Source organism: Mastomys coucha, unplaced genomic scaffold (assembly GCF_008632895.1).
Source record: "Mastomys coucha isolate ucsf_1 unplaced genomic scaffold, UCSF_Mcou_1 pScaffold23, whole genome shotgun sequence".
Classification (NCBI taxonomy): domain Eukaryota; kingdom Metazoa; phylum Chordata; class Mammalia; order Rodentia; family Muridae; genus Mastomys; species Mastomys coucha.
This window is the reverse complement of record NW_022196906.1, coordinates 14,392,342-14,408,076: the sequence shown is the minus strand read 5'-3', so window position 1 is coordinate 14,408,076 and position 15,735 is coordinate 14,392,342.

Genomic DNA, 15,735 nt, shown 5'->3' with positions numbered 1-15,735 from the left:
CACCTTTATCTTCTTAATGCCTGCCTGTTTTGTGTATGTAATACATTTCTTGGCGGTCTGGTTGATTTCCATTCCCATCAGGTTTCAATACCAGGTGATTATTTGACATAGAGGAAGATTTTCACACCGTTTTGACAGCTGAATTAACAAATCAATGAACATATGAACAAATAACTTTCTACTTTTGTAGCACTTCCACTACAATCTGGGCATCTGTCCAAAGTCTTCAACAAATGTAACTCTAAAGAAAACTACTATAGAGAGACAAGATAAGTAAGATAGGAGGAAGGTATGGAGGAAAGTATCTCCACTTACTACCCTAGCTCTTCACAATTCTGGTTCATTCATTTCCCAGAACAGATACCTACATGTTCCAACAAGCTATCCTATTTTCTCCTACATTGATATTTTTAATGTAATCTTACCATCTACCTTCCCTACAGAAGAATCAACGATAATGTTTTCCTGAGTCATCAACACATGGCTCATGGTTATTTTCTAAATATCTTCCAATTAAAACAATGGTAATTGCAAGAATAAATACAGAAATTGAATGCTATTTGGGAGGTAGAGGCAGGCGGATTTCTGAGTTTGAGGACAGCCTGGTCTACAGAGTGAGTTCCAGGACAGCCAGGGCTACACAGAGAAACCCTGTCTTGAAAAAACAAAACAAAACAAACAAACAAAAAAATAAACTGAATGTTAGAAGACATTTACAAAGAATTGACAGTGATGGCTGTGTTTAGAATATAAAAACATTCTTCTAAACTTTATATTTGAAAATGCTCAATTCTCATTTTCTTCATCCTTTCATTTGCATATAAAATAGCCAAACACCATCTATCTCTGAGCAAAAACCCCTCTTCTTAAATGTAAGGTAAGCAGATACTCAGTCAGGAATATGTTTTTATTTCCTGGATAATCATGTATACAAAGACCCTGATGCAATGATCCTCTACAAGTATTTAGTGCACACCATAGGGGATAATACTTGAAGGTATTTTGTGAATTCTGCTTATTTGAGAAATGATTAATAAAAGTTTGCTCACCATCCTTCCTTAGCAGGGAAGATACCATGATAAAATACCTGGATAACCATTGTACTCCAAATGTTCTGACCCCTTAGATTTCCCCAAATGTGGAAAACTCAACTGAATAATGGCTTAATTTTTGGTAGCAGGGTACTGCATGCATCTACCTCCTATTAAATTAAAATAAAAATTATCTTGGTCTCTAAATCTGTTCTCAGCTTCACACTGTATACCACAGACAGGAATATACTGTCTGCAGATAAACTGAAGTTTTAGAAACTAATTTCTTTGACAAAAGTAAGTAGACTCTTCTTGAAGACAAATTCTAGTAAGCACAACACACAAAAGGAAACCAGCCATAGAAAGGAAGGCTGGTCTACCTGAATAAGCCTGAGATAGTCCCAAACAAGTGAGTGTGAAAGAAAAGCAACAAATGCTTTTTCTAGGCTGAGAGAGAATGGAAATTCTGGCATTCTTGGTTTAGATCATATGATAAAAAAGTAAATGAGAACAACGTCCCTGTAAATTATGTCACCAGGCTCTACCATGTACAACTCATAGTGATATCTAAGTCCCTCAAGAGTTTTGTCCAGAAGAATCTTTGGGTACCACAGTGTCATGGTGTAACCTGCAAAAAACTCCATATTATCTCCTCTGTAATCTATCCTCTATAATATATATCCAAAGTAAATGGTCACTATGAAAATTTAACTTGTACAAATAACCTAGTGACCCTACTTTTTCAGACATTACTCTGAGCAACCTTTACATGAAATGTAAGAGCAACCTCTACATGAAATGAAAGGGTTTCCCTTATCTATGCTGAAGAGTTAATGTTATTCCTATCAACCACCCCACTCTCCATTTCCTGCAACATCTGTTGGACTATATAGGTTTGGCAATATATACTCACCATGGGCCAACTCCTCTGAAGTTTACTTGTTCAAGGAACATTGGCTACGAAAGATAGAAGGTCTGTCCATAAGAAAAAGGTGAAAGAACCAAACATGGAGAAAAGGACCTGGATGATTTCTTCTGGGAAAGACATGAGGTACGTTCAGTCTTGGTAACTATAAGAGTTATAGGCGTGCCCTGGGAGTTGTATCCCTCTGAAGCTTATCATACAAATTGATCAATGGTATGTTCATTCCCTGCTCCTCAAGGGCAGAGACTACACAGGAAAGAGGCTTTAACATCTCAATTTCTTATCCCTGGGAGAAAATCAGTGGATAGATTTATGATTACTCTCTCATGTGTTTCTTTTCTGAGAAAGAGTCACTAAAAATTTCCAAGATCGAGGGGTTTGGAGCATGGCTCAGCGGTAGAGTCACGGCCTGCCTAAAATCCCCCAGTGAGGAGTTGGAGTCCTGCACAGTAGTGGAACCCCTGTCCTAACAATTGGAAGTGCCTTGGGGTTCAGAGACAAGCCTCACAACACAGAAAAATTTCCAAGATCACCTACTGGTGCTACATGTTAAAACTTTCTGACTTGTACTTTCCTAATGAGGATGAGTAGCAAGGAGTCCCAGAATACAGTAGGCTTCAAATTCTCAGAAATTAGCTTCATGTTGATTTATTTGTTCATATGTGAAGGAGTAGTATAGCTGGGTCATACAGATGACATACACACACAAATATGTGTGCATATATATACATATATGTACATATGCATATATATGCACATATACATATATACATATGTATATACATATATATATATAGATATATTTTTATTAGTCTTCTCACTGATTTCTAGAGTAACTGCACCAATTTGCATTGTCATCAACAATGAATAAGGAGTCTCCTTTTCCTTGAACTTCACCATTAGTTGTTGTTAGTTGTATTGTTGATCTAAGCCATTCTGGGAATGAGAAAGAATTCTCATTCTAGGGTGAGAAAGAACATAACAGTTTTTTTTATTTGCCTTTCCTAATTGCTAAGAATGTTCAGTTTTTGGCTGTATTTCTTAGACATTTTGATTTCTTCTGTGTGAACACTCTGTTTAAACTACTAGCCCATTTTTAGTCGGGTCCAGTCATTTGTTTCCTTGTCCTTTTTTTTGTTGTTGTTGGTGTTGTAGTTCTTTGTATATTCTGGATATTAATCCTCTGTCAGGTGTATACCTGGTCTTATTTTGAGGGGTTCTTTACTATATTGCTAAGGGCCAGCCCCAGTGATGGCCAGGTCCCACAGTGGAGGTAAGAAGTCAGTGAGGAAGAAGTGAATCAGATAAGGTGGTGGCGGGACTCTTGCAGCCTGGCTGAATGCCAGAGTGCTTCTTATTTATTCAGAACTCAGAAGGCAGGGATAAACTCACATTGTTCTAAAACATAGATCATACCATTTTATCCCTGGACACGTGTTTTAACTTCTACTTGGTCATAAGTTTAGTCATCATGATGAACTGTGTCCAAACAGAGTTATCGCTCACAATCATTGTACTCTCATCCACCCCAGAACTCAACTTTCAAGAATCTTGTGATCTCAAGGGCACCAGACAGATGTGAAATCTCCAAGCCAGCCTGGGCAAATTGCAATGTTCCCAGCAGGGTATTATCAACTTTTAGTGGTCAGAGAGTTGACAATTGTGTCATTAGACCCAAGAAAACCTTCAGGCCAAAGCTGCTCCAGTTATTTCTGGCATAATGCAGCATTTATATTTTGTATCTTTATATCATTTATGTATACGTTAATCTTGCTACTCTTTTGTTCCTTGGCTACAGTATATTACAGTGGCATTCACAAACTAACTTTACTAAGAAGGAAAAGTCCTTTTTTTATACAAATTCAACACTTTGATAACCCTCTTACTCTTTGGTTCAACATGTTTTTTACATTTTAAATGATTTTATTTATTTATTTATTTATTTTTATTCCAGCCATTGCTCCTCCCCTTCAGGTCCCCACTACCACAGTTCCTCACCCCATTCCTCCTCCCCATTGCCTCACAGAGAGCGCTTCTCCCCAAAGGCTCCCCCTTTCCTGGGGCCTCAAGTCTCCTGATTATCTTCTCCCACTGAGGCCAGACCAGGCAGACCTCTGCTACATATGTGCCAGGGACCTCAGACCCTGATTAGTCTCCTTGGGAGCTCCCTAGGGTCTGGGTTAGTTGAGATTGTTGATCTTCCGATGGGGATGCTCTCCCATTAAGCTTCTTCAATCTGTCCCCTAAATCAAGCATAGGTGTCCCTGACTTCAGTCCAGTGATTGGGTGTATCTGCTTCTGTGCCAGTCAGTTGCTGATAGGGCCTCTCAGAGGACAGCCAAGCCAGGTTCCCCTATGTAAGCACATAATAGCATAGTAGTGTCAGGCTTTGGTGTCTTCCCACAAGATGGATCCCAAGTTGTGACAGTCATTAGAGTGCCATTCCTTTACTCGCTGCTCCATTTTGTCACTGCAGTTCTTTTAGACAGGAACTATTTTGGGTCAGAAAAATTGACTGTGGGTTTGTAACCCTCTTCTTCCACTTTAGGCCCTGTCAATCTACTGGAGGTTGACTTTTTGAGTTTCCTTTCCCTAAATGTTGGGCATTTTGGCTAAGGTCACCCCCAATGAGTCCTGAGAGTGTCTCACCTCTCGGGCCTCTGGTACTTTCTAGAGGGTCTTCCCACTCCCCGAGACTGCTTATTTCTATTCATTCTATTGGTCCTCTGGGCTTCTCTCCTGTTTCCTGCCCCTATACCCCATCCTGTTCCCCTTTTCTTCTCTACTTCCCTTTCCTACCTGGGTCCCTCCCTCCCTCTTCCTCCCTTGTTTATTTTCTTTCCCCTTCTAAGTGGGATTGAAGCATCCTCACTTGGGCATTTCTACTTGTTATACTTCTTGCTGTCTGTAGGTTGTATCCTAGGTATGCTGTACTTTTTGGCTAATATCCACTTATTAGTAAGAATTATACCAAGATATTTTATATTATTTGTGGATATTGTGAAAGGCATTGTTTTCCTAATTTCTTTCTTATCCTGTTTATCATTTGTATAAAGGAAGGCTACTGATTTGATTGAGTTAATTTTATATCCAGCCAATTTGCTGAAGTTGTTCATCAGCTGTAGGAGTTCTCTGGTAGAATTTGAGGGGGTCTTTTATGTATACTATATCATTTACAAATAATGATACTTTGACTTCTTTCTTTCTTGATCTCCTTTTGTTTCTAATTGCTCTCTAGAACTTGAGTACTATATTGAATGTATAGGGAGAGAGTGGGCAACCTTGTCTTGTCCTGGATTTTAGTGGGATTGCTTCAAGTATCTCTCCATTTAACTTGATGTTGACATTGAATTGCTATATATTATATTATTATACTGCTTTTATTATGTTTTATTATGCTTAGGTATGTGCCATGAATTCCTGACCTCTCCAAGACTTTTAATATGAAGTCTAGAAAATATCTGTCTAGAAAATCATCCATTTCATGTAGATTATCAAGAGTACAGGCTTTTGTAGTAGATTTTGATGATTTTTTTGAATTTCATCAGTTTTGTTTCATCATATGCCTCTATTTCCACCTCTGATTTTGTTAGTTTGGGTACTGTCTCTGTGTCCTTTAGTTAGTTTTACTAAGGGTTTGTCTATCTTGTTGATTTTGTCAAAGAACCACCTCTTGGTTTTGTTGAATCTTCATATCATTCTCTTTGTTTCTAACTGGTTGATTCCATCCCTGAGTTAGACTCTTCTTGGATTTGTTTGCCTTTTTTCTGTTCTAGAGTTTTCAGGTATGCTTTTTAAGTTGCTAGTACAGTATCTCTCCAATTTCTTGGAAGAAAGTAGAGCTCTGTGACCATGGTTAGAGCCTGTCTCCTTGGAGTCAGGGTATGCCTCCTGTGTCCCTGATTACTGTGGACCTCCTGGGAGGAACACAGGCAATAGGGTGTGGGCAGGTATGGGGGTATTGATCTGGCCCTGGTCAGAAGGGAAAGTTTTAATTCTTTATTCCTTTATCATTTTTTCCCACACCATTCTTAGCCCATTTGTATAAGGCCTTCTGTAGGGTAGAGACAACTACAGACAGTCTAACTTTGTTGCAGTATCTTTTCATTAGGGGCATACCATATGAGGCCTCCAATCTTGTATGCTTCATAATCACCTGAGGATATAGTATGAAGAGACTTCTGCCAATTCCTTTAGACTGCCAAATCTTGTTTACCCTTTAAAGTTTACTTTTTTCAGATTATCTTGTTCCTGAGTAAGTACAGGCTCAGATGTTCTAAGAGTATCTTGAGCCTCATATGGAGATCTCTGGCATTTTTCATTGGCGTCACAACCTCCATTGTGCAAAGAAGACCTTCAAGTAAGGCCAGATAAGGATATCGTTCTAAAAGGGGGAGGGGTAGTTCGGTCAGGACTTTCCCGGGAAAGTTTAGAAGCAGTAATCCTAGGAGAAGGCATAAATGATTCACAAGAAATTTCCCATTAACCCGTTGTGCTTAAGTTGTACAAGCATTAAAAGCCACCCTAAGCATGCAGCATGCAGAGATCAAGACCAAAAGTAAAAGAAGGCTCTGTGGTGATTGCATAACGCATTTGGGTTCGTCTGACTGAGGGGCCTCAGGAGCTGTCTTGCTATCAGTCTGACCTATTTTAGATGGCTCTATGTGTAGTAGAACTGGCTGGCGGACCCTCACTTCTGTTGGGTGCTCTTGGACTGGAGATTATTTGGGTACCTGTGAGCACAAGCGGGTAAGAGAGAAAGAAACACACGGACACCAGGTAGCTGCATTGAGAGATGTGTGTGTATTTACTGGATAACTCAGTTTAAGTAACCAGAGGCAATATCGAAACCAAAGGCAACCCGATACCAAACCATTTAACATCAACACGAGAGCGGAGAAAAAGGTACTTCAAAGGCAAGGGCGAAAGTCTTTGATCTGAGGTAGGCATTCTCTCCACAGGAGGCATCCATAGTCCTGGATCTGAGGGCAGTTTCGTTTCGTTTTCGACTCTTGAGGCAAAGGGGGCAAGAGCCCACACCTATGCATTGCCAAATTGCAGCTAAGGTCGGCAAAAAAATCATGGGAGGGTATTTTTCCTTCTTGGGTATCTGTTTTTGATGAGAGAAGCTACTGGGATCCATGAGTCCAAGCTATAAATATCCTTGGCCATGCCTGGTGCTATCTGAAGGACTTCCTCCCAAAACAAGGAGGCTTGTTTTTCTTTCTTTTTTTTCTATCTTTATTCCATGGTGTTTTAGTAGGGCACATATTTCCCTGACCTTGGGCGATTTTTTTTTTTATGGGATGGTGAGTTACCCATGATAGAAAAGAGGAGAAATGTTTGTCCAATGGGAACCTTCCCTTAGCCTGTCTGGCTTTGGGGGATTCCTCAGAGGTACAAAATGCTAAGCTTTCCTTCATATTTACGAACTGGCAGCTGCCCTGTGGCTTTTAAGTGGCTGGTGCATTACCAGGTTTTCTATTTGTTTTAAGGAGACGTTAGATAGTCTTTGCCGACACCTGTTGTGGGCTACTATCAGGACTTATACAGAGGCCAGAGGGACCTTCAGTCAACACCAGAGAGTAGCTCTGGCCAGGAGACTTCAGTTACCCCTTTAGTTTGTTCAAATCCACTCGATAGCGCTGACTGAGAACACAGTAGGGAAAGACAAACTGATTGTAGAGGTGGGAGGCTCACCTTCTCGCAGTATTCGTTCGGTGTAGTTGTGACTGAGTCCCACATCAGGAGCCAGATGTGGGCCCATGTGCTGGAGGTTTTCCACAGAGATCTCTGGTCTGGCCTAGTGCAAGAGCTCCAGCGAAGGGAAGCTGACATGGGCAGGAAGGAGAAGTCACTTCCGCAGCCCGTCTGCCACTGCAGTTGCCTTCACCTCCATCTCTCCCATGTCTTCCAGGATGCTCAGTTGCTCTGTGCAGCCCTGCACTGAGTTGGGTCAGGCTGGGCCAACGAGAAGCCACTAGCCAGTGAGGAGTGTGGCCCAGCTTCAGGCCGGGCTTCTGAAGAGTAGACTTCTTCCCCGAGTGTTACAACTCTTAGAACAAAAGGCTCAAACAATGAAGTAGATCTTTCGCACACCTTTACTTCCCTGGATAGGATTTATATACAGTTTTGGGGGTCATTCAGATTTTGACAGCAGTTATCTCTCATTGGTTTGGGCTGAGGGTTTGGGGAATCTTTATTTGCATGTAAGAAGGCTTGGTGCTGATAATACATGACCAATATCACACACCTCTCCCAAAAGCGGGGGCTTTTGGGGGGGTTATGACTGAAACAGGATCCAAGGACCCAGGAGGCATGGCCGAACACCTTCCTTCCCATGCAGGCAGAAATTATCACCCACTGGGTCCTCGGGGTTCCAGACCTGCTACTTGACTGGAAGGTTCAGGTTGCCTGAACAGACTACTGCCTCGTACTGTATGTTGTTAAGCAGCTCGCTGTCTTTATGACTTTGCTGTTCCCATTAGGCATGGCTATGCTACTATTGATTGTTTCCTTCACTTCACAGAAAACTTTGAGTTCTATGAAGCTCCACCCGTCAACTGTTGCCCTCAACTCTTGAGCAAATTGAGTTCTATTCAGAAAGTCCTTTCCAGTACCTATGTCTTATAAGGTACTATCAACATTTCCTTCCAGCCATTTTAGCATTTCTGGTTTCAAGTTGAAATCTTTGACTTACCTATCTGACTTTTGTGCACGGTGATAAGACACGATTCTAATTTAATTCTTATGAGAATGCACATCAATTTTTCCAGCACCATTTGTTGAAGTTGTGATCTCTTTTCCAATGTATATTTTTTGACTTTGCCAAGTATCAGATCAATAGTTTCATAAACTCATGTTTGGGCCTTCTACTTTATTCCACTTATTGATTACCTGCTTTTATACATAATCCCATATTATTATTTATTTATTTATCTATTTATTTATTTTTTACACTCCAGATTTTATTCCTTCCTGGACTACCCTCCAATTGTTCCACATCCTATACCTCCTCTCCATCCCCTGTCTCCATGAGGATGTCCCCACCCTCCCACCATCCACCCCACCAGACCTCCAAACTCCCTGGGGCCTTCATTCTCTTGAGGGTTAGGAGCATTTTCTCTGACTGAACCCAGACCTGGCAGTCCTCTGCTATATATGTGTTGGGGGCCTCATATCAGCTGGTGTATACTGTGTCCACACTTGGGCCCTTCAGCTTGTTGATCATTTTGAGTTCTATGGACTGTATCTTGGGTATTCTGTACTTTTTTTCCTTGGCTAATATCCAATTATTAGTGAGTGCATACCATGCATGTCCTTTTGGGTCTGAGTTACCTCACTCAGGATATTTTTTAGTTCCATCCATTAGCCTGCAAAACATAGGATGTCCTTTTTTCTAATAGCTGAGTAGTATTCCATTGTGTAAATGAACCACATTTTCTGTATCCACATTCTTCTAATGTTGGACATCTGGGTTGTTTCCAACTTCAGGCTATCACAAACAAGGCCACTATGAACATAGTGGAAGATGTACCCCTGTGGCATGGTGGAGCATTTTTTTTGGGTATATTCCCAAGAGTGGTATTGCTGGGTCTTCAGGTAGATCCATTTCCAATTTTCTGAGGAACCTCAAGATTGATTTCCAGAGCCATTGTACCAGTTTGCAATCCCATCATCAATGGAGGAGTGTTTCTCTTTCTCCACATCCTCTCCAACATGTGTTGTTGCCTGCGGTTTTGATCCTAGTCATTCTGATTGGTGTAAGGTGGAATCTCAGGGTCATTTTGTTTGCATTTCTCTGATCACTAGGGACTTTGAACATTTTTTAGGGGCTTCTCAGCCATTTGAGATTACTCTGTTCCTGGTTAGTGGTTTAGTCCCTTGGAGCTCTTGAGGGCACTAGTTAGTTCATATTGTTGTTCCTCCTAAGGGGCTGTAAACTCTTCAGCTCCTTGGGTCCTTTCTCTAGCTCCTTCACTGGGGACCCTATGTTCAGTCTGATGGATGGCTGTGAGCCTCTACTTCTGTGTTAGTCTGGCACTTGTCAGAACCTCTCAGGAGACAGCTATATCAGGTTCCTGTCAACCAGCACTTGCTGGCATCCAAAATAGTGTCTGGGTTTGGTGACTGAATATGAGAAGGATTCCCAGTCTCTGGGAATTGTTCTTCCTTCAATCTCTGCTCCATAGTTTGTATCTGTAACTCCTTCCATGGATATTTTGTTTCTCCTTCTAAGATGCAATGAAGTATCCACATTTTGGTCTTCCTTCTTCTTGACCTTCTTGTGGTTTGTGGATTGTATTTTGGGTATTCTGCGCTTCTGGGCTAATATCCACTTATCAATGAGTGCATACCATGTGTGTTCTTTTGTGATTGGGTTACCACTCAGGATGATATTCTCCAGATCCATCCATTTCCCTAAGAATTTCATAAATTCACTGTTTTAAATAGCTTAGTAGTACTCCATTGTGTAAATGTACAACATTTTTTGTATTCATTCCTCTGTTGAGGAACATCTGGGTTGTTTCCATCTTCTGGCTATTATAAATAAGGATACTATGAACACAGTGGAGCATGTGTCCTTATTACATGGTTGGAGTATCTTCTGGGTATATGGCCAGGAGTGGTATTCCTGGGTCCTCAGGTAGTACTATGTCTATTTTTCTGAGGAACCACCAAACTGATTTCCAGAGTGGTACCAGCTTGTAATCCCACCAGCAATGAAGTAGTGTTCTTTCTTCACATCCTCGCCAGCATCTGTAGTCACCTGAGTTTTTTATCCTGGCCATTCTGACTGGTTTGAGGTAGAAGCTCAGGGTTGTTTTGATTTGCATTTCCCTGATGCCTAAGGATGTAGAACATTTCTCTAGGTGCTTCTCAGCCATTTGGAATTCCTCAGTTGAGAATCCTTTGTTTAGCTCTGTACCCCATTTTGACTAGGGTTATTTGGTTCTCTGGAGTCTAACTTCTTGAGTTCTTTGTATATATTGGATATTAGCCCTCTATCAGATGTAGGATTTGTAAAGATATTTTCCCAATCTGTTAGTTGTCATTTTGTCTTATTGACAGTGTCCTTTGCCTTATAGAAGCTTTGTAATTTAATGAGGTTCCATTTGTCAATTCTTGCTCTTAGAACATAAGCTATTGGTATTCTGTTCAGGAAATTTTTCCCTGTGCCCATGTGCTCGAGTCTCTTCCCACTTTCTTTTCTATTAGTTTCAGTGCATCTGGTTTTATGGGGAGGTTCTTGATCCGCTTGGACTTGAGCTTTGTACAAAGAGATAGGAATGGATCTATTTGCATTCTTCTACATGCTAACTACCAGTGGAGCCATAACCTTTTGTTGAAAATGCTGTCTTTTTTCCACTGTATTGTTTTAGCTCCTTTGTCAAAGATCAAGTGACCATAAGTGTGTGCTCATTTCTGGGTCTTCAATTCCATTCTATTGATCTACTTGCCTGTCTCTGTAGCAATACCATGCAGTTTTTATGATAATTGCTCTGTAGTACAGCTTGAGGTCAGGGATGGTGATTCCACCAGAAGTTCTTTTATTGTTGAGAATAGTTTTCTCTATCCTAGGTTTTTTATTACTCCAGATGAATTTGAAAATTGCTCTTTCTAACTCTGTGAAGAATTGAGTTAGAATTTTGATGCGGATTGCATTGAATCTGTAGATTGCTTTTTGGCAAGATGGCTCTTTTTACTATATTAATCCTGCCAACCCATGGGATATCTTTCCATCTTCTGAGGTCTTATTCGAATTCTTTCTTCAGGGACTTGAAGATCTTCTCATACAGATCCTTCACTTGCTTGGTTAGAGTCACACCAAGATATTTTATATCACTTGTGACTATTGTGAAGGGTGCAATTTCCCTAATTTCATTGTCAGCCTGTTTATCCTTTGAGTATAGGAAGGCTACTGATTTGTTTGAGTTAATCTTACATCCAGCCACTTTGCTGAACTTGTTTATCAGATGTAGTATTTCTCCAGTGGAATTTTTGGGTCCCTTAATTATACTATTATATCATCTGAAAATATTGATATTTTGACTTCTTCCTGTACAATTTGTATCCCTTTGACCTCCTTTTGTTGTCTAATTGCTCTAGCGAGAACTTCGAATACTATATTGAATAGAGAGGGAGAAAGAAGGCAGTCTTGTCTAGTTCCTGATTTTAGTGAGATCCCTTCAAGTTTCTCTCCATTTAGTTTGATGTTGGCTACTGGTTTGCTGTATATTTCTGTTATGATGTTTAGGTATGGGCCTTGAATTCCTGATCTTTCCAAGACTTTTATCATGAAGGGGTGTTGAATTTTGTCAAATGCTTTCTCAGTATCTAATGAGATGATCATGTGTTTTTTTCTTTGAGTTGGTTTATATAGTATATTATGTAAGTGGATTTTTGTATATTGAACCAACCATGCATCCCTGGGATGAAGCCAACTTGTTCATGGTGAATGAACATTCTGATGTGTTCTTGGATTGAGTTGGCAAGAATTTTATTGAGTAGTTTTGCATCGATATTCATAAAGGACATTGGTCTGAAGTTCTCTTTCTTTATTGGGTTTTTCTTTGTGTGGTTTAGGTATCAGACTAATTGTGGCATCATAGAACGAATTGGGTAGAGTACCTTCTGTTTCTATTTTGTGGAATAGTTTGAGGAACATTAGTAATAGGTCTTCTTTGAAGGTCTGATAAAACTCTGTACTAAACCCATCTGGTCCTGGGCTTTGTTGTTGTTGTTGTTGTTGTTGTTGGGAGAGTATTAATGACTGTTTCTATTTCTTTAGGGGATATGGGACTGTTTAGATCATTTATCTGATCTTCATATAACTTTGGTACCTGGTATCTGTCTAGAAAAGTGTCCATTTCATTCAAGTTTTCCAATTTTGTCATTTATAGGCTTTTCTAGTAGTGTCTGATGATTTTTTTGGATTTTTTTTTTTTTTAGTTTCTGTTGTAATGTCTCCCTTTTCATTTCTGATATTTTTAATTAGAATACTACCTCTGTGCTCTGCAGTTATTCTGGCTAAGGGTTTATCTATTTTGTTGATTTTCTCTAAGAACCAGCTCCTGGTTTAGTTGATTCTTTGTATAGTTCTTTTTGTTTCCACCTGGTTGATTTCAGCCCTGAGTTTGATTATTTCCTGCTCTCTACTCTTTAGTGAATTTGCTTCTTTTTGTTCTAGAGCTTTCAGATGTGCTGGCAAATTGCTGGTGTGTGTTCTCTCCAGTTCCTTTTTGGAGGCACTCAGAGCTATGAGTTTTCCTCTTAGGACTGCTTTCATTGTGTCCCATAAGTTTGGGTATGTTGTGGCTTCATTTACATTAAACTCTAAAAAGTCTTTCATTTCTTTCTCTATTTCCTTCTTGACCAAGTTATCATTGAGTTGAGTGTTGTTCAGTTTCTGCATGTATGTGGTCTTTTTATTGTTTATGTTGTTATTGAGGACCAACCTTAGTCTGTGGTGATCTGATAGAATGCAAGGAATTATTTCAATCTTCTTGTATCTGTTAAGGCATGTTTTATGACAATCATATTGTCAATTTTGGAGAAATTACCATGAGGTGCTGAGAATAACATATATTCTTTTGTTTTAGGATTAAATGTTCTATAGACATCTGTTAAATCTATTTGTTTCATAATATCTGTTAGTTTCCCTGTGTGTCTGTTTGGTTTCTGTTTCCATGATCTATCCATTGCAGAGTGTTGAAATCTCCCACTATTATTGTGTGTGGTGCAATGTGTGCTTTAAGCTTTAGTAAAGTTTCTTTTATGAAAGTGGATGCCCTTGCATTTGAAGCATAGATGTTCAGAATTGAGAGTTCATCTTGGTATATTTTACTTTTGATGAGTGTGAAGTGTCCCTCCTTATCTTTTTTTGATCACTTTAGGTTGAAAGTTGGTTTTATTTAATATTATAATGACTACTCCAGCTTGTCTCTTGGGACCATTTGCTTGGAGAATTGTTTTCCAGTCTTTTACTCTGAGGTAGTGTCTGTCTTTGTCACTGAGGTGGGTTTCCTGTATGCAGCAAAATGTTGGGTCCTGTTTATGTAATCAGTCTGTTAGTCTATGTCTTTTTATTGGGGAATTGAGTCCATTGATATTAATAGATATTAAGGAAATGTATGGTTGCTTCCTGTTATTTTTGTTGTTAGAGTTGGAATTCTGTTCATGTGGCTATCTTCTTTTGGTTTTGTTGAAAGATTACTTTCTTGCTTTTTCTAGGGTGTAGTTTTCCTCCTTGTGTTGGAATTTTCCATTTATTATCCTTTGAAGAGCTGTATTTGTGGAAAGATATTGTGTAAATTTGGTTCTGTCATGGAATAGCTTGGTTTCTCCATCTATGGTAATTGAGGGTTTTGCTGGGTATAGTAGCTTGGGCTTGCATTTCTGTTCTCTTAGTGTCTGTATGACATCAGCCCAGCGACTTCTGGCTTTCATAGTCTCTGGTGAGAAGTCTTGCTAGGCCTGCTTTTATATATTACTTGAACTTTTTTCTCTTAGTACTTTTAATATTCTTTCTTTGTTTTGTGCATTTGGTGTTCTGATTATTATGTGACAGGAGGAGTTTCTTTTCTGGTCCAAACTATTTGGGATTCTGTAGGCTTCTTGTATGTTCATGGGCATCTCTTTCTTTAGATTAGGGAAGTTTTCTTCTATAATTTTGTTGAAGATATTTACTGGCCCTTTAATTTGGGAGTTTTCACTTTCTTCTATACCTATTATCCTTAGATTTAGTCTTCACATTGTGTCCTGGATTTCCTGGATGTTTTGGGTTAGGATCTTTTTTCATTTTGTCTTTTCTTTTACTTTTGTGTCAATGTTTTCTATGGTATCTTCTGCCCTTGAGAGTCTCTCTTTTATCTCTTGTATTCTGTTGGTGATGCTTTCATCTATGGCTCCTGATTTCTTTCCTAGGGTTTTTTTTTTATCTCCAGAGTTGTCTCTCTTTGTGTTTCTTAATTGTTTCTACTTCCATTTTTAGATCCTGGATGGTTTTGTTCAATTCCTTCACCTGTTTGGTTGTGCTTTCCTCCAATTCTCTAAGGGATTTTTGTGTTTCCTCTTTAAGGGTTTCTACTTATTTACTTGTGTTCTTCTGTAATTTTTAAAGGTTTTTTTTGTGTTTCCTTTTTAAGAGCTTATACCTATTTACCTGTGTTCTCCTGTATTACTTCAAGAGAGTTATTTATGTCCTTCTTAATATCCTCTATCAGCATCATGAGATATGATTTTAAATCCGAATCTTGCTTTCCCGGTGTATTGGGATATCCAGAACTTGCTGTGGTGGGAGTACTTGCTTCTGATGATGCCAAGTAGTCTTGGTTTCTGTTGGTAAGATTCTTGCATTTGCCTTTCACCATCTGTTGATCTCTGGTAGTAGATGTTCTTGCTGTCTCTGGCTGGAGCTTGTTCCTCCTGTGGGTCTGTAAGCCTGTGTTAGCACTCCTGGGAGACCAACTCTCTCTTGGCAAGACCTGTCTACAGAGGGCTGTGGATCAACCCCACCTCCTGGGTGCAGATGGAGGCAGGAAGGACCCTGTCCCAACTGCTCTGCTGCTTCTGTGTCCTGTGCCCTCCTGGATGGTCCCTTCTTAAGACAGTCACCAGAGAGAAAATGGCAATCTCACTTTGTCCTTATTTATTTTATCCTTTGAGAAAGAGGCTCATTATATAGGCCATACTGCCTTTGAACTTTTTTTTTTGTCTTTGCAACATTGTTTTAAGTTTATTCAAAATTTTCTTATGAAAAGAATATTATACAGATAA